Below are 24,665 nucleotides of genomic sequence, written 5' to 3' on the forward strand. Positions count from 1 at the left end.
TGTTGGTCTCCTTCTGGCAGACTGCGCCCGCAGTCCTCCTTACCGCTGGTCTTTCTTCAGCGGTTTCTGGGTCTCCACCCCCTCCGCAACCGCTAGCTCGGGCGCCTCCGCCGGTCACGCAGCAAATCTCGGCCACCACTGCAGGTCTCACATGGACCTCCGCCACATTTCACCTGTCATCTTGGGCCATCTATGTCCCCTCCTCACTGGGCCGACGGCATGGGCCGACTGCTCGTCGCCAGTTGTTGCATTTTAACTGGGCCCAGCCATGCAATAACACACACACTCTGGTATTGCATCTCACTTCTTTATTACTCTAACACCAACTGCCTTCCCCACGTGCATTCCCTCCCCCTTCCCACTCCTCCCTCTTCCCTCCCCTATGTCTCTTGTTTCGCTTTCCCTTAAAGGGACCAGCGCCCCGATTGACAGCGTTTTAGGAATGATGTTTTGACATTCAGGTTACTCTTCTTCAGGAATGATACATATACCTGGTAATAGTGCTCTGGCTGTGGGCGAAAGTATGTAATGAAGTCTAAGAGACCCCGATTACTTCTCGCAAGTAACCCCAGAAATCTGCATGGAATGACACTGAACCAGAACCAGTAAATAACTAACCAGCTCACCTGCAGCAGAATTACAAATGTCATGAAAGGATTCATAAAGGGTATGAAGCTTGGTGTATTTTCAGATCAGCCAGGCAATCAACACTATGTCACATTGCATGGCGGGTACTGCTAACACGTCTTCCTTTGTCTCCTGACTCCAGCACACTTGCTCCAGGGACGGCTATCGGATTGTAGACATTCTTTAAGTGAAAGGCCTTTTGAAAGCTGTGATAAAGTCAGCTATTGATTCTAGATTATAAAGAAATGCAGTTATTTTTTTTCTTCTAACAATGTTTATGTGCAACACACTTGTGAGAGCCATAAAGGAAGGCGCGTTAGCACTACGAGTCATGCAATGTGGCTAGTGTTGATTGCCTGGCAGCTCTGAAAATAAAACAACCTTCATACCCTTTATGAATCCTTTCATGACACATGTAATTATAGCTCTCATTTTATAGCCAATTTATCCTAGCATATTAATTCAGCAGGCACATGAAATCGCAGTAATACAGCTGCCAAGCACAGCAAAGCTTTGGCTCACGTGCAACAGAATCCGCTATTAGCTCACCACAGATTGAAATGTTGCCCTCGTGAATTATAAAATGTCGCACAAAATCAATAAGTGCCGCACAATATAGGTGCTGAAAAAATATCATGATGTTCCCGTCACGCCGATACTGTTTATTACCCATGTTTCTCTTTATAAAATTCGAAAACATTTCATGCATTACAAAATACACCCCTGGTTGGATTTGAAGACCACAAGATTGGGTTCAAGTTTAAACATTTGAACGTATGGGCGTATTTGGCCATGTGCCATCCATAGTTTAAACATTTTTCAAATGTGATATTGTTCAATAAGGCAAGACAGTGACCCCACCGCCCCCCCCCCCCCCCCATTTTTCCAGCTATGGCAGGACTATTATTTCATACCCTCCCCCAACAGAGGTAATCCCCAGGTTTTATTTTCACAAAAAGACATGAAAGCAATACAATGTCAAACAAACCGATTCAAGTACAATCGTAATGTCGTCATTGTATATATAATTACATAGCAGCACCAAAATATCTAAGACAACTAAAATAAAAAACAATTTGGGATAGAAAATAAAAATGAAACCAGCTCCAAATACGGTGCCTAACAGCATGAACATACACATAATAATATAATCAATCAAATTATTGCCACAGTGCAAAAGAAAAAAATATCCAAATAGCTTCATGGAAAAAATATCGATACAATAATGTTTATAACCGGCATCTTCGCCTAGAGATGGGAGTTTGTTTCCACGTCTTCATAATGTCGGCCTAAAAGCCCGAGGCAAATGACATGTCTCTCCATGCCCATCTTTATCCCTGTTTTTTAATGTTAGCAGGGCCCTCTCATACATGGGAAGCCATAATCCATAACATCAGGCCCGACTGAAGATGTGTGGGGCCCCATCTCAACATGATGGTTGGGGACCCCCCTTTGCTTAGAGCGGAAAGCAGTCTGAGGCACCCGTGGGGGTCATAGATTATAATGGAGATAAAGATAAGGTTAATAGCCTTAATAGCAGAGCCGAAACACTGAATTCCCGCTGAATAGCGATGAATCCGTCTTTGATAGCAAGTGGCTGACGTGGAGGAACCAGTGTTGAAAGGCAACAAGGTGATAAGACTTCTATTTTCCCCAATGGAAGTGTGGTAGCCAAGATCATGCCCCTTCCCAAGGGCCCCTCTGCATCCGCCTCAGTTTGCAGCAAATAGGATGAGACACAGACTGATGGTAAACCAAACTTCTTGTATTAGATACCAAATACACAGCATACAGAGACCTTATCAGCGGAGAAGCAGGGAAATACAGAAGGACATGTGTCCCAGCAGTCAGCACACAGAGTTCTCTAGGGCCCACCCCTAGAGTACCGGTTTTGGACCACCCTGGAGCCAGAGGGCAAGGAATCCGGCACTAAGGCCACACAAGGCCCCGTCCGCCATCTGGCCTCCTTACACGATGCTCCCCGAAGTGAGAGGATCTCCTGGCTCCCCATCCCATGACCCGACCCTGCTCTGAGGCTAGCTTACTCCACTTGCAATTATAAAGGCAGGTAAGCCTATTGTGCGCACGCTTCCTCGTAGTGTTGCACATCACATTCAAATACTATCCTGGGCAGCAGCAGTGCCCTTTGTCACCCGCACCCCGATTTCGCCCACATCAGCCTTTATTGTGCCTGGCCCTATGTGCATGCAACACCAGGTCTGTTGGCTCTTTCATCACACCGACATGGCTGCCCTCTTCCTCGGCACTGGAGTGCCTTGGAGGGTAACCATGCCACTGGAGTCCCAATGCTCCCCCATTGGCCTGATGCTTCTCCTCTTGGACCAACCCAAAGCTAGCAGGCGAGGAAGCCGGCCTCAAGTACTAAGGCCCACACAAAGGCCCCTGTCAGAATACCTCGCTGTACAACTCTTCCCCAGACTTTCAATACTGATGGATCCATAGAGCTTCCACTGGCCTTGGTAAGAAGCCTTGAGCCACAACTTTCCATCCTCCATTTTTGCATTTTTGGACACTACCCCTGTTCTTATGGCTGCATGCTTTTTCCCCTCTTCCCATCTGTAGCTCCCTGTCCACCCGCAACATCACCAGCATGTTATGCATGCCTTAAGTGTCTTGTTTAAAAATTCAAATCAAGATGCTTTCACACCTGTGCAGCCATTTTCGTTTTTGTGCTTAAAGTGCCAATTTTAAAAATTCTAATCTATGTGCTTTCACACCTGTGCAGCCATTTTTTGTTTTTGTGCTTTAGAGTGCCTTTGAGTGCCCTTCATATGGGTGAGACCTTCCCACCATGCCCACTGCTTATTGCTCACTTACCTGCAGAACCCCAACTGTGTGGCAACTTGATTGACTGTGCCCCTCACTCCTTGAGGTGTGGCTTTGCAAGTCGGCATAATCGCACCTATTTCACTTTTATGCTGCCTGATGTAGCCTGTGTAACATGAGGTGTGGCTTTGCCAGTCTGTGTAATTGTACCTATTTGACTCATATGCTGCCTGATATAGCCCCCCTGTAACATGAGCTGTGGCTTTGCCAGTCGGTGTGATTGTACCTGCTTGACTCTTATACTCCCTCAGGTAGCCCGCTGTAACATGAGATGAGGCTTTGCCAGTTTGTGTACACACACTATTTTACGCCTGTAACCATATGCGTATTCTTGCACTTCACCAATTTGCCTTGCACTTTCTGTAACTAGCGCCTAAATGCCTCAGGACTTTGTGCGCTGAAATAAATGCAAAAATAAATAATATATTCTAGCACTTTCACAATGGGAGGGTGTAACCTGGCATGACATTGCAGACATGTTTCAAGAACTGCAGACAACTCACTTGTGACCTTGTAACACAGCCCTGCAGGGACATCGTGTTGTATTATGGATAAACGGCATTCGCAGAAACCCCACGGTTATCTCCCATACATGGTGCTAATGCTATACTTGTAGAGAATATGTGGAAGAGAAGGTTAGCTGTGTCATCTGCCACAGTAGGGGTTTTGGGCATGTGCAGGGTGCTGCGTGCAGATGGAGGCAGAGGGGGGTGACCTGGAGGGTCTGAGGCCTAGCTGTATGGGAGAGCCTAATGTAGCATGCCAAATTATAGCATTGATAGCATAACACAGCATACTGTAATATAGCATTGCATAACATAGTCTAGCATAGCATAGCATTATATTCCTGCCACATCAGAAGGGACGGCTGGACGGGCTCAGCAAACACAGCTTGTAAGGCAAGCGCTGCAAAGCACACTCTGTAAGCCCCAGAATGTAAGCAATATATCAAGGACTATATTGCTGTGTTATTAGACTGCTGACTGGCAATATCGGGGAAGTTTCTAGACTCGAGGGCCATTTAATTTGAAAAGGTTGAAAGGCCCTCAGGCCGTCCCTGCCTAACATTATCTATCTGCCTAAGGGGGTAATAGATATTTCAAAAGATCTGTAATAAGGGGGCCAATTGGTTCCCTGAGAGTAATCTCACCTCCCCATGTCAGTTAAATGAGACAATGTTTTCCTACATGCTCCGGGTCATTTGTGACTTGAAGGCCAGGCAGAAAACATTTTACTGGGCTAGGGGGTCCATGTGATGCTTGCCCCATCCACCCTCAGCCCGGTGGCGGGGGCCATTGTGGTGAACAAGGTCCCCTGGAACATAATCAAACAATGAGTTTTGTGGACACCCAACAGAATCCAATGCAGAATAAGCCAGGTTGTTTTATTCTGTGCGGTTTAGGCTCAGTCGTTTCCAATTTGATTTTTGTATCTTGTGGATACTGGGGGTTGGGCAAGATTCCTATGTGGCACAAACTTTGAAAATGAGACCCGGCTCACCGTCTGGGATAGGCTGTTGCTGGCATGAAATCCCAATCAATAGGAGCCTAAAATGGCCTTACTGTAAAACTGGATTAAATAATAATATATGTGTGGGGGAGTAGAGGGTTGGGAAGTTGGACAAGCATTGGTAAATCAAGAGGCGTTGCCTTGTAAATGTAACCCCCTCCCTTCCCAGAGAAAAAAGCCTTACTCTCTACATTTGCAACATCAGACCTACTGGCTTTGAAACGTTTATTTTTGTGTATTTGTCCTTCCTGAGAATTCCAAATGCTTCTAGCTTTTAATGTCTACCAGCTTGCCCATCTCCCAGATTTCTGTGCAGTCATATTTGTATTATTTCCCTGAGCAGCACATAACCCGTATGCTCCAGAATTCAGCCGTGTCATTTGCATACAATTGGATCCCTTTTCCTTGGATTAGACAACGCTGCCATAGTCGTGAAAATCATATTCTATTTTCATGCAGACTGGATTACAAGTCTTGAGTGGAGGGAGTTACTGGAGACTATTCGAGCCCTATTTTCAACAATGTACTGCTACTAAGCAGCAATGTGCACGTTTATAATATAAATAGCAGGTATGGCTGGGGGTGCCATGGACCATATTAAATTACAATACTGAGGAAAGAGAAGGGGCACAGTATGCGACATAATGACTGGCCTGAGTCCCCAGGCAATGCCTCTCTCAAGGCCCAGGGGATGGTAGGAGAAGCTATTAAAAGTATAAGTTATTAGAAAGGGTGGGTGAGGTTAACGAGGAACCCCACATATGATGAAAGGCTCCTGAACAGTGTGTCATGTTTCAATATGGATCATACGAGCGTGGAGTATATCAGGGGTGGGCAACCTGCAGCCCTGCAAATGTGTTGGCATTCGGCTCCCATGAGCCCTCAACACTAACTACTATCCTGGCTAGGGCTGATGGGAGTTGTAGGCCAAAACATCTGAAGAACGATATGTTGTGCATCAATGGAATATACTGTTTGCATAAGCTCACAAAGCTGATATGCAATAATGCTTCACTTTCTAGTTCTGATTTCTCCCATTCCTGCCCTTGGAGGCAGCATAAGATCTTTAGATTGAATGTTTGCCCAAGACCACAAAGCTGCACTGACTGTGCAGTTTCCTTTTCCCCAAGGTTAGAACATAAGATTTCCAGACCTCGAGCACTGCTCGTGAGAGGGCAGGAGCCCTCTCAGCTGATCTCCCTGCTGATCGACCTGAACACACTAGACAAACACCAACGGCATGGAGTCAAGCCCAGTGCCTCACCCATGTTTCTCCCCTCCTGCCACAGCAGACTGTGTGCCCGTGAGCACCCACCAGCGAGGGCCTTGTTCCTCACACACACGTGGCATCAGCGAGAGCCACCATTGTTCTTTGTGTTCTGTTGCCATGACGACCTGTAAAATGGCCGCTGCATCGCCCCTACGCCTCTGACGACGCGAAAACAGCTGATTGGCCAGCATCAGCTACTTCCCCGGAGTGCCTGCACAGGAGGAGGAAGCCGGCCCAATTGCCAGAAGGCCCGGTGCTAAAAGGCCCAGTCTGAGCCAGTCCGAGACACCGTGCACCGTCTGCCAGACACGCTGTTTCAACACTACAAACTCTCTAACATTGTGCGCCTGTAGCTCCTCCATCAGCCTTCTGAGCATTGAACGCCCCAGAGACATCCACCATAGCCTCCGGCCCCTGCAACTACCTCTTGGTAAGCACTAAGCACTTTAAATAGAACTGGCCATCTCTTACCTCTAGGATCCAATGTTGCACGCACCGTACCTCTGTATATTCCTTAGTTTGTATAGTGAGTGATTGGGCCCATACCCCTCACGGCCACCTATGAAGCTATATGTGCCCCACATACATTGCCTCTCTCTGACATGCTTACCTTTGTGCTCGGCCTCCTCAACGCAGGGGTAGGCACTCTGCACTTTCACATCGTTAGACATCTCTCTAACCTATAACTGTAAATACATGTATGAGTAGCCACCCAGGAACATAAGAGCCTGCCCCCCCCCCATTGCATATCTGTAGCCCTGCATTCATCGCTCCACCAATGTAATGAGTAAGTACTCTTAAAATGAATGAAGAAAGTATTCTTACAATATAACTAAATACGCCTGTAACATAACCAAGTATTCGTGTAACACAACTATGTACTCCTGTAACCAAACTAAGTATTCTTGTAATGCAACTAAGTTCTCGTGTAATGTAACTAAGATCTTGCAATGTAACTAAGAAAGTATTCTTGTAACAGCGCCACTATGCCCGAGGGCTGCTGTGCGCTTTATAAATGCAAAATAAAATAAAGATCTCTGAATATACTGCTTGCCAAAGATCACAAGATTGAAAAGCATTGAATCCCTTTACATCCACTTGCTGATACCTTTCCTTTTCTCCCATGAAAAGCAAATCCTCACGATGCAATACTTGACCATATTCACAAGGCTGAACTGTCATTACTCTTTCTATTTCCTAATGTTGCCAACTGCTTTCCTTCCTTCCTCAAAGGAGCAAAAGAGGAGCTCCGAATGTGCTCCTTGCCAAAGATCACAAGGATATGTTGTCATGAGTGTTTCTTTCTCTGTATTGATTCGATTTCCATTTCTCCTTATGGAACCCAACAGCTCATTGTCTATGGTAGAGTCGTTGCTAGGGGTGGAGGTTGGGAGATGGCCGAGAGGCATATTGTCCCAGATCTTTTGGTCTAGCCCCGGCTAGAAGCTCAGGAGCTACAACCAAAAGGCTAGCTAGTGCCGAGTCTCAACAGTCTCGACATTAGCATAGCCCCAGATCTTTTCCAGACCTTGTAACACCCCTGATCTGTGGTGTTTGCCCGGGATCTCGAGGCTGGACGGTATTGAACCCCATAATCTCCAAGTGTGTATTTCTTCCCTTTTCTCTGTAATGAAGCCAAGTGTTCTCAACAAAGGATGCAACACATAGAATTAGGTTTCCAGAATTGTATTAGTCACTATGTACAATTTAGGGGCACCTTAAATGTAAACAATGGTACAAGTGAACTCTTTGCTGACAATAGACTAATGTTATTCTTTAACCAGTCTTTTGGGTCTCTCCCTGGCATCACTCAGCCTCTTGTCGACGAGTCCTTGAAAATGACAGTTTCAGGGCAGGTGGATGGTTCCAACAGTCGAATAGTGTTGCAGTCGTACTTTAGATAGCCGCTTTACAGTTCTGTGCCACGGGTCAACAAGTGCCACATCTTCTTCCATAGGTAAAGTGCCCAGTTAAGTTTGAGAAGATTTCTGGAGGTCTGCTGGCCCTGCCCCCTTGTCAAGTAATTTAGACCTCTACATGTCCCACGCACTCTTGTTTTCCTCCTCACACATTCTTGTGCCTAAGGGCCTGTACTCCATTCTCACATCTGGCCCTGATGCTGTCTCTGGATAAGTTTCCTCGATGTTCCACCACAGACTTGTTCTTTCTACCACCTGTCCCACACAATCTGTGTGATTCAGTTGTGTTTTATCCTCACTGGCACTCTCCCTGGGTATTCAAGAGCGCCCCCACGCTGCTCCACTCCTAGTCTTTCATTTCTTCTCAACCCCTTCCCCCTACCTTTATTTTATTCCTTCTCCCACTTCTTATACTCTGGATTCTTATACTCTGCCTGATTCTCTCTACCATCTCCTCCTTTCCCACTTGGTATCACTTCTCCCAATATGTCACTTTTGCTTCTTATCCATCCAGGTTTCCTTTGCCCCATCTCTTCCCTCCAACTCACCCCTAACTCTACAGTCCCCTCTGGCTATTGCCTTCTTCCCTCTTGCACTTCCTCAATCATCTCTTGCTCCCCCTCCTTTACTTTCCATGTCTACTTCCTGGCAGCTCTTTACCACCTTCAACCTCTTCTGTACTTGTGACCTCTCCTCTACCTCCAGCCCCTTGCACCTCCAATCTCTCCTCTCCGTCCGGTCTCTTCGACACCTCCATCCCCTGCTCTGCTGTTCTGCACTCTGCTCTTCTACTCCAAACTCTCACAACCCAGGCACCTTCCACTTTATAGAAGCATCTATCTACACCCCAGGCTTGAATCAAGTGTTTGGATCTGTGTAGTATTATCACTGGGAGTGCAGGACTGGTTCCACATGCAATTCATATTGAGACCAGCTGTAAACCTTTTTTTTTTAGTCTGCAAGGGGCAGCCTAAGCCTAAAAGGGGGAAGGTCTGCCATTTTGGTTCCCTCATTGATGGGTATGCACGTTGAAACACACGCCGGAAATGAAGAGGGAAAATCAGTGTGTCCCGTCCCTCATATTGGGGGCCCCCAACCGGAAGACGCATTGCCGACAGAATAACTACCGACCAAATGAGTTTGCACTGAATCCCACCGCCCCCAGCATAAGCATGCATCACGAACGGTACCCAGCCACCCGACCCTACAACCCTGCGGTGGTACGAGCTCTATCCAATCCAAGCAATGACAACAAAGACCGAGCTGGAGATGATTATATGGACCAAATCCATTGACGTTCCCGCAAGCCATGCTGCAGGTCATTAGAGATGCCATGACGACATAGCCGCGTTAGACAGGAAGCACAAATGCAACCTGCACAGTCTGGACACTCGCACACCAATCCACACGACGAACATACGCGTACTGTTCTATGAGCTAGATGACAGTGACATACACATACTGTCTGCATGTTTATTATTTTGCCACATAAGCTCACTACAGCACAGCAGAAACGCAAGACGCCAGAAGAGCTTGTGTATATGCTTGCAGATGCTACACGCTATTAACCATATGGATGGACAGAATCACTCAAGGGACCTGACCAACCATGACATGCCTTTAACCTATGGACAATTACGTCGAATGAATATCCGGAGCCGAAGTAGACCCCAGACAAATCCAGCACACTAGAATCATCTCACAGAAATCCCAAAGCTGCAAGTTGCTATGCAAGCAGAATAGCCCTGTCAGGGACTGCCACCGCCAAGGCCACGATGTTGCAAATGACATTCCTCAATCACCGCGCCACAGTGGGCTCAGCTACAGGGGAGAATATCCCAAGCTACAATACAAATCAAATCGAATTAATTCAGCCTCACCAGCGGTCTCCTCACACGTGATCCGGCCGACCTGACATGATGCCAAGACCTGGAAGCTGGGAAGACGCAGCCGTCTCACGTCTGAAACTACTGAGCTTGCAACAAATCGCAACAATCCATCTACAACATGCCCTGGGAATGGACCGCTCTCATGGCATTAGTAAAAGTCCCAATTGTTACACACTGTCACATAGTCACACCCTGCTGATACACACTGTATGTAAGCAGGTATCTTGCGGGCTGGGAACAATGGTAGTCCCATGCTTGGGGGCCCACAGCCTGACCAATGAGGACACTGAGGGATAGGGGCTGGCGGCGGGAATCCCCAGCCAATCATTGGGGTTTCTAATGTAACAATTTCCAGGTAACAATTTTTAGGGGAGGTCCAAGTACACCACCTGACACCATATCTACTACTAACAACGTACACTATAACTTCATATAGTGGACCTATCACTCTGGGAGCCAACCCGGAATGGCGTTAGATTCAGGGATGGGTTTTGGTACTTGACGCTGATTGTGACATCACAAATGTACAAAAATGGCCTGCGAGCCCAAAAATCGGCGAGATGTGCCTGAACTGGATTTTGCTCCATGCGTGTGATCCCTGCCTGGTTGTCATAATAAAACGGAGTCCTTGTGTGGACCTCGACTTCCTTTGGGACATTGGAAGGAGTTGGGGCCTTCTGCGAGCTGGAGGTCTAGGTACGGATCTGCCAACCCCAGAATTTGCTCTAACAGAAAGTTCATGAGGTGGCTCAGCACACCACTTGCTTTCTGTTTCTTACTTGCTTGTTCTTTGCATACTCTGTAGACCTGCATGTAAGCCTAGCTCGAAGAAACTCTGAAGACACATTGCAAAAGGGTCACACAGTCTGGTCTTCTGGGCAGGTGGCCTGATTGTCTTAATCTGACTTCCTTTTTAAAGGGCCACTGTCACCTAGAGCCCACATTTGACAAGCCTGCACTCCTCGCCCCACACACACTCTCTGGGACAGGCAGGGGACATCGACGCCCCTCTCCATGCATTCAAGAACTCAGAGTATCCCAAATTTGCCAGAGATCACAAGGTGCTACTTGCTACATTGAACAATAACCAGTGCTTTCCAACACCATCTTGTCATATTCAGGGGTGTACCGAATTTCGGCTTCGGGTTAGTATTTGGCCAAATACCGGTTGAAAATTAGAAATTCGGCTTTGGCCGAATACTTAACTAGATATCACTTGAAGGCGAAAAGATTACCCTATAAAATCCATTAAGAACTGCTTTCACTGCATGCCTGGAACCATTCAGGCATAGCATGTTTATCCATTAAAGAATGCTGCTGTCAATTTTGTGATTGATTACAGGCAGAGCAGAGGTGTGAAAGTGCAAACCATCTGAGCCTTTCATGTACTGGACAAACGGACTTTAATCTGGTGGTTTGTTGGGAAGGGGTGAACTGAAGCAATATACCCAACATTTCGAATGTGCAATCAGATGTCTCTGGTCTCCCCTGTATTTTTCCTTTGAAAACCATTGAGCCAAACATTAGCTTACAAAGTCACTATTGGAAATTTGTATTTCCTTTTGAGGTTTATTGATTTGCTGCTGGCCTGTGGGAGTAATATGAAGGTTACAGGTTCCAATGTCACCAATTCCCAATCCAAGTAATATCATTAAGTGAATTAATATAAATGTGTCAGAGATCCCAGGAAGTTCCACACCCTGAGTAAAATAGCTCATGAGGTAGTGTGCCTGCATCAAAGAACTGTATTCAACCTGCACGCCAAGGTTATAAAGCAAGTAACTCCGTGGGAAGTGTGCCTGCAGTAGAGATGTGCTTAATATCGAAACAAAGGTTACAATTCCTGCCCTCCAACATTCTCATGCTGCCAAAATGAGTTTCTTTGTAGTGGGTAAAAGTGACGGATGTTACTAAAGAATCTGGCTATCCAATAGATTGAGAGTTTTAGAAAAACATATTTTAACCAAAATGGCCCTGTCTGTGGAAGCAGAAATATTCCTCCCAGCCCTAGAGAGTTAAAAAGTGGGATATTTGTGTAATTAAGATGAAGAGATACAAGTTTACACTTTAGAAGCATTAGACCTAATGGATGTACAAGTGAAGCATATATGTAAAATAAACATGCACATTCCAATTAAAGATCTGAAAATCAGCACTGTTCCTTTCCTATATGGTCGGCTGACAATCCTAGAGGACTCTGCAGTCACTGTATATTTTTGTTTGGTGTCTTTTACCATGCCCCAAAATACCACAAACATACCCCACCTGCAAAACAAAGAGAAATACTAACTATTAATGAAGAGACATTTTTCAAATGTCTCCAATCAGTACACAGGTAGAACGCATGGCTTTAGCATCCCAAAGGTTTCTATTCAGTAGCAATTCAGCAGTCAGCAGAGTGCTAATTGATGTAATCTCTCCTTTTGTGTTTCAGGGCCTTGCTGGAGCCAGAAAGTTATAAATGGGCAGGCCCAAAAGGAACATTTGAATGTATAAGTAGACGCATCCCAGTCCCCCTTCACAGTAATTGTATACATGCATACTATACTTTTGGGCTAGTCTTAGTCACTTGGGCCTTTCCCAACCAGCAACACCCATGAATGCACAAAATACAAACTGTGCTGTTAATGAACTGTTTATTTTCTGATAACGTATTCCATTTATGGTGTACACAAACATCTTCTGTACACAACAATGAAGAGAAATGCAATAAAGAATGGATTTACGTATTTATTTTAAAGTGTGTTTTTAATTTGCAAAGTGTTTTTCTTGTCTACATAACTTTATTTATTGAAAAGAAAAGTATTTGGCTACGACCGAATACTTGTCCTACAATTCAGTATTTGGCCGAATACTGAAATCTACTATTTGGTACACCCCCTAGTCATAATGTCTACCACGTAGTGCTTTACATACAGCACCAAATGACACTGTTGTCGTAAAACACACTAATGAGATTTGAGGAGTACTCTTTTCCTGTCTAAATCTACTTTTATAGTGATTGGTCATATTCTTTGAAGGTTTTATGAATCAAGATTGTATTAGTTTGCACTTTACTTTAATCAATACGGTATTCCATGTCAACCTACCATAATGCAGTTTTATAACTACATCAAATTAATATCAAATTTGTTGAATGATTTTTGTATGCAGGTAAGTGCTTGGTGTCATTTAAAGCCACGCTGCGCTGATACACGGATATTGCTTTTTGAATGATACAATGGTCTACTTTGAAGGATATGCTTTGTTTCTTTTGGTTTGTTGATTTTGTACCGATTTAATGCATGAAAATAAACGTATAAACAAATAACTTATGTCAAGTGGTTTTAAATCGAGTCCTGCTTTATTTGCACTCTGAAGTTTAGAGGTCAAACAATAAGATGCAAGCTGCACTTCATTACTAAATTTCTGCGACTTCAAGGGCTAATCCGGAGGGCTTGCATCTGCCCCAAGGGCAATTTCATGTACAGTGAATTACACTATCTTGCAGAAACTGTAAGTGGAAAGATTATCCTATAATGCCATACAGTGATGCTTTCACTATAAAGCATTGGTGCATTACAAGTCACTGTTTAAAGTTAAAACACATACAGTAAAAATACGTTGCTGTAATATAATGAAGTGATTCATTAGATATGACGTACAGTTAAGAACTGCAGCTCAGCGTTTTTACACACAAAGAAAACTCACACTAAATATAAACACTATCAGTGCGCTGACACAAAGAAGTAATTATAACATTTTCAAGTGTAATCTACCATTCCAAAAAGGCCTAGTTAAAAAACAGTTTTAGTTAAGGTGCAGTGGTCCAATGCATCTTCCACTCTACATCACAGAGCAGCTGATTGTGGATCGGGAGCCTCATTAATACGTTGTTTAACCAAACCGTTATGTTCCGCACAAATGTGGGAATATATCAATACATCACGGATCATACAAACAAGAAGCTCTTATAAGCAATATTCAAAAACCCTCTCCCCAGCTTACACAGTAGTGCCAGCTTCTATGAAATTCCTGTCAGTGTATAAGAGCTTCCGCTATGACGCACTATTTCGACATCAAAGAGCATGTGATTCACGCTATATGCATTAGTCACCCAAAAATGAAAAATTCACCAATTCACTATCTGCTTACTTATATATTTTGTTTGAACTTTGGTAATACTTACATAAAACAGGCAGCTCCTTTGAATGGGAATGGAAAGAGGGTGAAGGTTAAAGCGGCAGGCTGCTAAAAGTGTGGTTCAGGGCTTTCTGCATTGCTCTCCCAGTAAAGCCAGTATAACACTGAAGTTTGTTTTTCAGTTTTTAAAGGCAGACATGAGTCAGATCCTTAATGCACAGGATAGTTAACAATTTTGCAATCTTTTTAACTGAACAGTCAGCATCAGTGAAAGTATTTTTAATACATCAACTATATTTCATAAAATATTTGGGAAATAAGAAAAAACACTAAACCCAGAGGGCCAAATTTACAAAATTAAAATTGCTAAAAGGGGCCCAGAGTAGCATACACCTTATGCTCTGATTTGTGTGATGCTCTGATTACACCGGTAATCTTCATCACCTCTAGCCCCACTCTTTCTCATCGGTTTCCTTACTTTTGAGGTTCCAACTTCTACAGAGGGAACCCACTTTTAAATTACCTTGTGTCCCACCCCGTTTTCCCCAAACTTATAATGCACACAGTATTCCATAATCCCTCAGTTATAATTAACCAAGTTGACCATGCCCCCCACCTTCCCAGAAAGTGATTCTTTAGCACTGTGACTGCACACCACAGTAGGTATAAACTGCACCAACTTCAATCTGGTGTCCATAACTAAGCATCTATGCAAGTCTACATAGTCAACTCCCGGATACCATACACCCCACCAGAACATACACCCAAGGACGTCTCACCCTCCATCTCCTTCCCCCTTCCTACCCATCCTGAAATGGATAGCAGTGGAATGCAACGTGTTAACCCAAGTGTAAGGCACTAACAACCCACCCTTGATCCAGAGACTGCCAAGCTCTCGCACAAGACCCTCTGACAATCAGTGCCCTATCACTAGTAAACACTTATTCAAAGGTTCCTCGCAAACTTAAGTGCACAACAATTTCCCGCAACCGCCCGCCTCTCACCATGACATGGTAGGCAGCACTCAGCTGGCACCACTGCCCACTAACACCACAGTCGCAGGCCAATCAAGCCCATTTTTGTATTTTGTATTTCGTTTATTTATAAAGCGCAACCAGGCCCAGCGGCATACGGGCGCGTATGTTTTTTGATCATGTTCCGTGCTTAGGTGAACCTTGTTTCCACAGATTGTATTCCAGAAAACACACCAGTCTTACCACCTCACTCATACCAACACCAAGAAGCCCTGAGATCACACCCAGGACCAGTCCACTCTCGCCACACACCCACCTATGCACCCATGACACAACCTTCAGCACACTCAAGCACCCCCACCAACTTGTACTCGATGGACTCGCTCAAGTATGCCCTCATCAATGCTAAATCACTAGGTGCCCATTCAGTCAAAATCCGCAACTCGATATGCTAGCTATCACAGAATCATGGCTCCACAAAGAGGACTCGGTACCACTTCTATCCCTAGCCATCCCCCCCAAATACACACTCTACAGAGCTAACCGTTCAGTCGCCATAGGAGAGGCAGTTGCCCTCAAAGCAAAAGCTTTGCTACAAATCAGGACCTGTCCCTTGCCCCCCACCCTCGGATATGAAATAGTACTCCTCAAGCTGAGCACAGACCCACAAACAACGTTCAATGTGCTTTTGCAGTACAGGCAACCCAACAGGCCAAGTCACCCAGAGCTTGGCATCCCTCTTGTGGTTACCCCCTTTCTGAAACCTGCAACGAAATGCATCATTCTGGGAGATATCAACCTTGGATATGATGATGCAACCAACACCCAGGCAACAGCCTTCTCTAACGTCATGAATGACATGTGCTTCACCCAATCTGTCACCACCCTGACTCACTCCAAACGACGCATCTTGCATTGGATACTCTCCACCAATGCACGCGTTAACATTGGCCTGGGCCGTTAACGTGGCCTGACCACCTCATCATACATTTCACCCTCTCTCTTACCATACTCCACAAACCCTGCCTATGCCACTGAGCCCCAGACTAGTCTGTAACACCTACAAACTGACACACAAGGACTTAAAATCATCCCTTCTCACGTGCTCACCACCTATGTATTACCCTAGAACCACCAGTCCAGGACCTGGCCTCCCAACATGACACATGCCTATAACAGGCCATTGATAGACATGTGTGTGTGAGTGTGTCTGCTTTCATTTATCGTGGTGTAAGTTTATCTGCAAGTCTGCATATATAGCCAAGCAGTAAGGACTGCATTAGCCATGTCCTGCGGGTTTTCTCACATTGTGTTAGTGTGCTCAGTTGTTGGTCGCATTGTACATTTGTGCTCACTTACTTTAACATTCCATGCCTTCATCGCAAGCCTCTTTCTTCAATCTTGCAGAAGCCTCCTCATCAAGCGAAGCCGCTCTCGTTGTTGGTAGTTCCAGGAAACTACATTTCCCAGGCACCCCCGGCCTACTTCAACCCATCGGCGGCGCGTTAGCGCCAGTGCATTTGGAGGGGGCGGTTGGCGCCATACCATTTAAGCATCTAGGTACTAAGTGCCCTTTTGTGTGTGTATCAGTGTGTGCGCTTTCATTTTTCGTGGTGTAATTTTATCTGCCAGTCTGCACCCATAGCCAAGCAGTAAGGACTGCCTTAGCCGTGTGCTGCGTTTTTTCTCAGATTGTGGCAGTGTGCTCAGCTGTTGGTCGCATTGTACATTTGTACTTACTTTAACATTCTGTGCTTTTATCACGAGCTGCCTTCTTCAGTCTTGCAGCAGCCTCCTCATCGAGTGAAACCGCTCTTGTTGTTGGTAGTTCAGGAAACTACATTTCCCAGGTACCCCAGCCTCCTTCATCCCGTCGGTGGCGCATTAGCGCCGGCGCCCTAGCGCCAGCGTGTTTGAAGAGGCCGGTTGGCGCCAGTTAGCGTCCAGGGAGCTCCAAGGACGACTCTATACCACTCTCCTGTAATTCATGTTTTCCTTCAGGTTTAATTTACTTTACTGTTCTCACATTAGTTCTGGCAAACACCCTTCTTGCTATATACACGAGATGACCATCAGGCCGATAATCCAGCTCATTAGGGCTGTCGCCACCACCCAGGTGCAGTCTGCAGCGAACAAGCCTAAGCAATATCCGCAAGGTGGACCACTTAGTCTTTTCCTCCTCAACACTAGATCCCTCATGTCTAATGGAACTGAAATTGAGGACCTTCTATCCCACGAAGTCCCTGACTTCCTGATAGTGACCAAAACCTGGCTTAGTGAGTCTATACCCTCTGAAGCCACAATAGCATCTTCAGCTCGATTTCCACCAATGCGATAGGTAGAGTAAAAGGGGTGGGGGATTGCGATTTTCTACAACAAACATTTCAACAGTCATGTACTTTCATGTAAGGCACCGGATGATTGCGAGTGTTTGGCACTCAAAATCAAATTAAATCATAAAGTGTTCATAGCCATCCTGGCCCTATACTGGCCACAGAGAACAATGCCCTCCTTTTAGGAACAATTCATTGGGGTTCTTAACACAGTCACGAAAGCTAAAACCCCTGTCATCATTTGTGGTGATTTCAGTCTTTGGGCCAATGACCCGCTGGACAAAGTGGCCACCTCTTTATCAGCAGCTCTAGGAGTCAGAGTGCTCACAGCTTGTAAATTAACCCACACACTCAGCAGGCCACGTCCTACTGGTGTCGGACATTTGTGCACGACCATGTCCTTGTCAGACCATTTTCTGATAACATCTCTTGTCCATCCCCTTGTCCCTCCCACCAGGTCCAGTACGAGCTCCAACCACACTACGATTTCAAGAAATTTAAAAAAGATTACAGCCGAGAATTGCTTACCCATTCTCAAGACTAAACTCATTGGGCTCGAGAGTTTCGTCAATGTTTCCGAATTGGCATCCTTCCTAGTGGAAACTTTGACCACCACAATTTATCTTCTTGCCCTCCCTGCAGGATAAAGTGGTTAAACCAGCTGCTTCCATGAATGGATGGTTTAACAATGACATATTGGAGTGGAAACACTCCAAAAGAGCAGATGAAAGAATGCTGTGAAAAAAACCTTTGCCACTCACGCTGGCTTCATACAAACAAGCTGCACAAAAACTCAAGCAGGGCACCTTAGCCGCTAAAACTACTACCTATAATAACAGGATTCATCATGCTAAGTCGTGTTTGAAGGAGCTTTTCACAATTCTAAAGGAATTTTAGGGCAAATCAGCAGTGGGACCTACTCCAACTGAGGACGCACATTGGTGCCAGTTAATTCATAATGAATTCAAACAAAAAATGTGTAGGCATCAGGAGGCCCATTGATGTTGCTAGGAATTATTTTCCATCTCCCAGGGTGGACATATCCAACCCGGCCCTAGCCACAAGCCGATTCCAGGTCACAAAGTTGATGACTTCATCCTCTCGCCCTGTTCGGGGGTGGATATCTTGCAAATTATAACCTCCCGAAAACCTACTACCTGTCGAGGAAATATTTGCCCCTCCAGGGTATTTAAGGATTGTTCACTCATTTTGGTTCCCTCAGTTACCAAGCTCATGAATCTATCCTTTGCCGAAGGTTTGGTCCCCCTATTTTTGAAGGAGGCCTGGATTACGGCACTTCTAAAAAAAAAAAAAAGCAGCCTTGATCCCTTTGAAGCAGGGAACTACCGCCCTATTACAAATGTCCCCTCTCTGGAGTTGTAGTGTAACTGGGCAATACAATACTTTCAACAGAGTTACATCGAGGAACATAACATTCTTGGCAATCACCAATCTGGCTTTCGAGCCAGACATGGTACGTAGACAGCCCTTATAGATCTGAAATCCAATCTCTCCCTTATAGTGGACAATGGCCACCCCACCATGTTGATGCTGCTCGACCTCTTCTTGTGGATCACTGCCTTTTGGTCAAACGGCTGCAGGAGGTGGCAGGCTTCTCGGAGATGGCTACCCAATGGATTGCCTCCTTTTTGGTACCCCATAATGCTAGAGTTACCGTGGGTAATGTCGCTTCCACTCCCAAGGCAATCACCTACGGGCTACCACAGCTGTTATGTATTTCACCAACTCTTTCTAATATTTACATTCTTTCCTTCCTGACACTACTTGACGACCTGGGTGTACGATATGCTAACTACGCTGATGACACCCAGGTGGTCCTGAAGCTTTCGGGAGTCTACGCACAAGACACAACGACTGTCAATAGGGTCCATGGGGCCATCCAAGGTTGGATGGCAACCAACGCATTAGTCCTGAATAAAGACAAGACAGAGCTCTTGATTGTTGCCACCGGGCAGTGTCTAATGAAACTATCTGTTGAATTTGAAAACTTTTGATATAGCTGGATCCATCATCCCATTTGCTAAGAGCGTCCAGACCCTTGGGGTCTCGCTTGGCACTGAACTATCCATGAAGCCCCACGTAGCTCACCTACGAGCATCCTGTTGCTACATTAATAAACCTCTGAGTTACATCCGGCCTTTCTTGTCACCCGACTACATGGCTCTCCTTGCCTCAGCACTTGTGTACTCACGCCTGGACTATGGTAACAGTCTCCTCTTTGCACCTCCCAGGCTAATCTAGCAGCACTCCAGGTGACCCAACACCGGGCTGTCCGGGCTAGGGCAACACCTAGCCAGATGTGAACATATCACTCAAGCAAGGGGGAGCTTCACTGGCTTCCGGTGAAACATCGGGTCACCCATAACGTCCTGACACTTAGCTATAAATGCCTGAATTCTCAAGCCCTGCATACCTCTGCAAAAGCACTAAGGTATACCAGCCCGGTCGAGCACTCCGCTCGGCTGACAAGGCTAGGCTCCAGCAACCAAAATACAAACTAAAAGGTTTTGGCAGTACCTAATTGGACTTTCAAGCTCCAAAAGCATGGAACACACTCCCTCTTGACACGAGAAAGACAAGTTCCTTCAAATACTTCAATAATAAAAATAAAGACAACTTTTTAACATGACTTAATACAACTACCTTGACAATCCATTGCTTCTTCTAAGTTTGTCTTTTTGTGATTTTGTTTGTTCTTTGTATTTTGTGTTTTATGTGCACCCTGAGACCTACGGGTGAGTGGCGCGTTAGAAAATTAAAATAAATAAATATATAAATAAATGCACCGATCCAACTAAAAAACCAAAGCCAATGGCTCCTGGTTCGCCAAAGAGCTAATACTCCTAAGAAGGGATAAAAGATCCCTTGAACACCTCTGCGAAAAAAACCTCCCCCACAAATTGCGAGAACCTAAACACTTGTGTATAGGTGTGCTATGAATGCCATATCATACCTTACCACCCTGGCCCCCAAATACAAAAAAGAGGTTGTCAAGGCTAAAGCTGATAGCCTTAATGACAGAATCTCCAATGCCAACTCCAACAGCAAAGAAGTATTTGCTATCCTGCGTGAGTTGGAAACACCCACCGCCCCAATCACCAGCACACGAGCTGACAAAGCTTCATGCATCACAATTCAGGATGCCCTTTCTCACAAAATTGAGTCCCTTATCAAGATCAATGACAAAAAGATGATCCTCGACAATTAACCTCCAGTGTCACACTTGGTCAGCCCTCCAAAAGAGGCACCCCCACCGAACACCACTCTGTTCACTTTCTCTCCTGTTACACTGGATCAACTAGCAGCAACCATCAGAGCACTTAAACCATGTAATTGCAAAGTCGACTCTTGCCCAGCCCATATCGCGAAGCACTGCTCGCCTTCACTCTCCTCCATCATCACTGTGTTCGCCAATGCCTCGTTTGCAACAAGTATAGTGCCCTCCTACATCAAAACAACCATGTTCACACAACTACTAAAAAAAAAAAAAAAAACAATCCTTGATCCTGAAGAATTTACGCCCCATCACTTCTGTCCCATTTTTACTAAAAATCCTGGAATAGCTTATGCCCAAGTCCAGCAATTTCTAGAAAACAAGCACCTGCTAGGGATATGACAATCTGGTCTCCGTCCTAAGCACAGCACAGAAACCACACTGTTAGATTTAAAAATAGAGATGGATACTATCATTGACTCTGGCGATATAGCCATCCTCCTGCTACTCAATTTATCCGCGGCCTTTTCCTTGGTTAATCATAATATCCTCTGCCAGCACCCCAACCAGCACCTCCATTTCTCCCATAAAGGCTCAGCCTGGATGCAATCATTTTTTAGTGGAAGGACCACACAAGTGGCCTTAGGTGATTCGGCAGCCAATGGCATCCCAGCAACATTAGGTGTTTCCGAAAGTTCTTGCCTTTTGCCCACCCTATATAACACATACAAAAAAACCTCTTCGATTTACTTGATGCCAGTGGTATCATTTCCAACAACTTCACGGACGGCACTCAAATTCTAGTCCTGCTCTCAGTTAATCATGTCACGGATACCACTAAACTTGATACAGCCTATAGTACCATTCAAAACTGAATGTCCACCCACAACCTCTGCCTAAACGATGAGAAAAGTGAGCTCCTCGTCTTTGGCTCACCACACCGGATGAAAATCCTCGATTCCACATTCTCCTCCTTCTGCATTGATGGCACACCCATCCTGGCCTCTAAGCAAATAAAGACATTAGGAGTTCATCTTGAAGGTGACCTCTCTATGAACAAACAAATCAACGCACTATCATTATCAACGGTCTACACAGCCAGACTCTGGCGCTGAGTAGGCAGTTCCTCTCACCGAGCAACTGTTGCATCACTCTTGCTAGAGCCCTGATACTCTCTAAACTACACCATTGCAATGTACTACTTATGGGTAACTCAAAAGCTAACTTGTCAAAAGTTAAATGACTCCAAAATAAAGTTCTTTGTGCCACCATCGGCCTAAACAAATGTGCCCATATTTCGGCCATTAGACATGAAGCACACTGGCTCCCCATCAAAGCCTGTTTGGAGTTCAAAATAACTATCACACATCACTGCTAGAACAAAGATGCTCCCCAGTACCCAAATAACTGCATTACCCAATCTGTTTCAACATGCTTGCTCAGATCCAGCTCCAGCATCGCACTGGTGACCCCCCCCCTGCTTTAAGAGAAAAGATCTTGTGGGGCCAACTTCTGCATATCAGCTCCCAAACTATGGAATGCTCTTCCAGCGCACATTCGCAATGAACATTCATTCCCTGTCTTTAAGAAATTAGCCAAGACTTGGCTATTTGATAACTATGAGTAACAATGAGTCCTGTATTGTACTTAACTACAATGTTTTCACTGTTAATTACCTGTTTCCACCCAATTGTAACATGCTCCTACCGCTTTTTTTTTTTCTCTCCTACCATTTTGCTGTACTAACACCGTGATACCCTAGGGTTTGGTCGTTGCCACAAATGGCAAATAAAAAAAAAGAATACATATGTGAATACATGAGTTACAGACACAAAGCCGATTTGGCTGACACATGGGCATATGAGCAAACTCCAACAAAAGCATACAGAGAAAAAGACTAGGAGGACATGTGGGTACTCTAGATACTTAAGTATCGATGAAAAATAAATAACATTTTTGATTTTTGTCAATGTCAGTCATTTTGATTGACAAGCTATGGGTCGAGATACCCAACATAATAAACTATTGAATAAAATGGATGGTAAACACATGTGGTTGATAAACACAAACACATACATCTTGTATTAGAAATGTGTTTGGGAGAAATAGACCCTTAGCCCTAAAATCTGTTGTGCAGATCCACACTGCAAAGACCTGTATAAATAAGTAAATTGCACAGTTGTACGACTCCATGCAATAGATATACTGGTCTATGAGGGGGATAAAGGGTGTGTTTAACGTTTCTGTAAACATTACATTCCAGCCATATGTTACTATGAAATGGAACACTTGTGAGAGTTGTACATGATCATGTATACTATGCATGCTTCGATTCCATGAATAAGATTAACTTGCAATCTTACATTCTGGCATAACTAAATTTTATCTTAGTAAATGAGCAGGCAGCTCTAGCCCTTTATACGCCAGTATTGAAACTTACCCAACCACTGTGAGGGGTCAGAAATGCGAGATAGACAAGTAGTTATAGTTTTCTCACAAGTCGCCATTTTATGAAATAATATGGGTGAGACAAACGCCCATCTTTCCCAAACCTAACAAGGATTTCACTACCTATTCAACTAAGGCTAAAGGAAAATAACCTAATGTACAAAATTATCTGTCCCTCACACTCATACATACAGCTAAATTATACAGGAATTATTTCGCAGTTCAAACTTCCTAAAATCTAAATATAAAAAAGTCAACATTTGTTTGTGGCTTGGCGAAGCGTTGGCGTATGGGAGACGGAGGCGTGTGTGAGGCGAATTGACCTAAGAGGTGATCTGAGAGACGAAGGCAAAGGCAAGGCGTATGGGAGGCAAATGAAACAGGCGACCTGAGAGGCGAAGGTGAAGGCAGGTAGCATTCCAGAAGTTTCAAAATTGTTGCTATATAAAGAGGTGTGACAGGCATTTCTGTTACTCTCTTACGAATAGCACTAGCTGCCCAACGTAATCGGAGTGACAGTGTTCACCGGGAAGGGAAAAGAAGATGATGTATTCATTCACCACATTATTTATTTTATTTATTTAGACACTTATATAGCGCCCAAAACCCAGAGGTATCACAGCACTTTAACTTAAGAAGTACGGTTACAGTAAGTGCTTCAGGTTACAGAAGGAAGTTTAAGAAGTGGATTAGGTAAACATTGAATGCCAATTGCCAAGGGAAGTACCTAGTGATCACATCTATTGGGTCTGCCCCCATGTTGTTGAGGGGCAGAAGCCCACAGATGGAAAAATCCAATCAGTAAGCAGATACATGGTGCCTGCCCCATGGTACAAGGCGGCAGCTACACACAAATGCAGGGTCAAGTCAGTAACTAGATACATGGTAGCTACCCCATGTTACAGGGCGGCAGCTACACACAAATACAGAGTCAGAGGGGGCAAAAGCACTGCAATACCGGCGACCATGGGGGTGGAGACACACATACTACAATACAAGTGACCGGGGGGGGCACACACACTGCAATACAGGCAACCAGGTGGGGGGGCACACACACTACAATACTAGTGACTAGGGGGGGCACACACACTGCAATACAAGTGACCATGGGGGGATGCACACACTGCAATACAGGCGACAATGGCGGGGGACACTCACTGCAATACAGGCAACCATGGGTGGGGGCACATACGCTGCAATACAGGTGACCATGGGGGGCACATACGCTGCAATACAAGCGACCATGCAGGGGAGACACAGGCTGCAATGCAGGCGACCATGGGGGGCCACATACGCTGCAATACAGGCAACCATAGGGGGGTACACAACCTGCAATACAGGCCACTATGGGGGGCACACGCTGCAATACAGGTGACCATGGGGGGGGACACATACACTGCAATACAGGCGACCATGGGGGGGCACATACGCTGCAAAACAGGTGACCATGGGGGGGCACATATGCTACAATACAGGCGACCATGGGGGTTTT

At 45.2% G+C, this 24,665-nt stretch overlaps 1 long non-coding RNA gene across 3 annotated transcripts in view; it reads right to left on the minus strand.

The window, feature by feature from the left end:
• LOC138510157 (uncharacterized) overlaps positions 1-16,982 on the minus strand; it is a 169,127-nt gene extending 152,145 nt beyond the window's left edge. For 2 of the 3 annotated variants that reach the window (XR_011280332.1, XR_011280331.1), the window contains exon 1: positions 16,898-16,982. This is a non-coding gene — a long non-coding RNA (uncharacterized lncRNA). Of the gene's footprint in view, positions 1-16,516; positions 16,602-16,897 lie in introns of those variants that run through there. The other variant, XR_011280333.1, reaches the window with a different exon arrangement.
• Between the last annotated feature and the right edge of the window lie 7,683 nt (positions 16,983-24,665).

Source organism: Ambystoma mexicanum, chromosome 6p, assembly GCF_040938575.1.
Source record: "Ambystoma mexicanum isolate Mex_15411 chromosome 6p, UKY_AmexF1_1, whole genome shotgun sequence".
NCBI lineage: Eukaryota > Metazoa > Chordata > Amphibia > Caudata > Ambystomatidae > Ambystoma > Ambystoma mexicanum.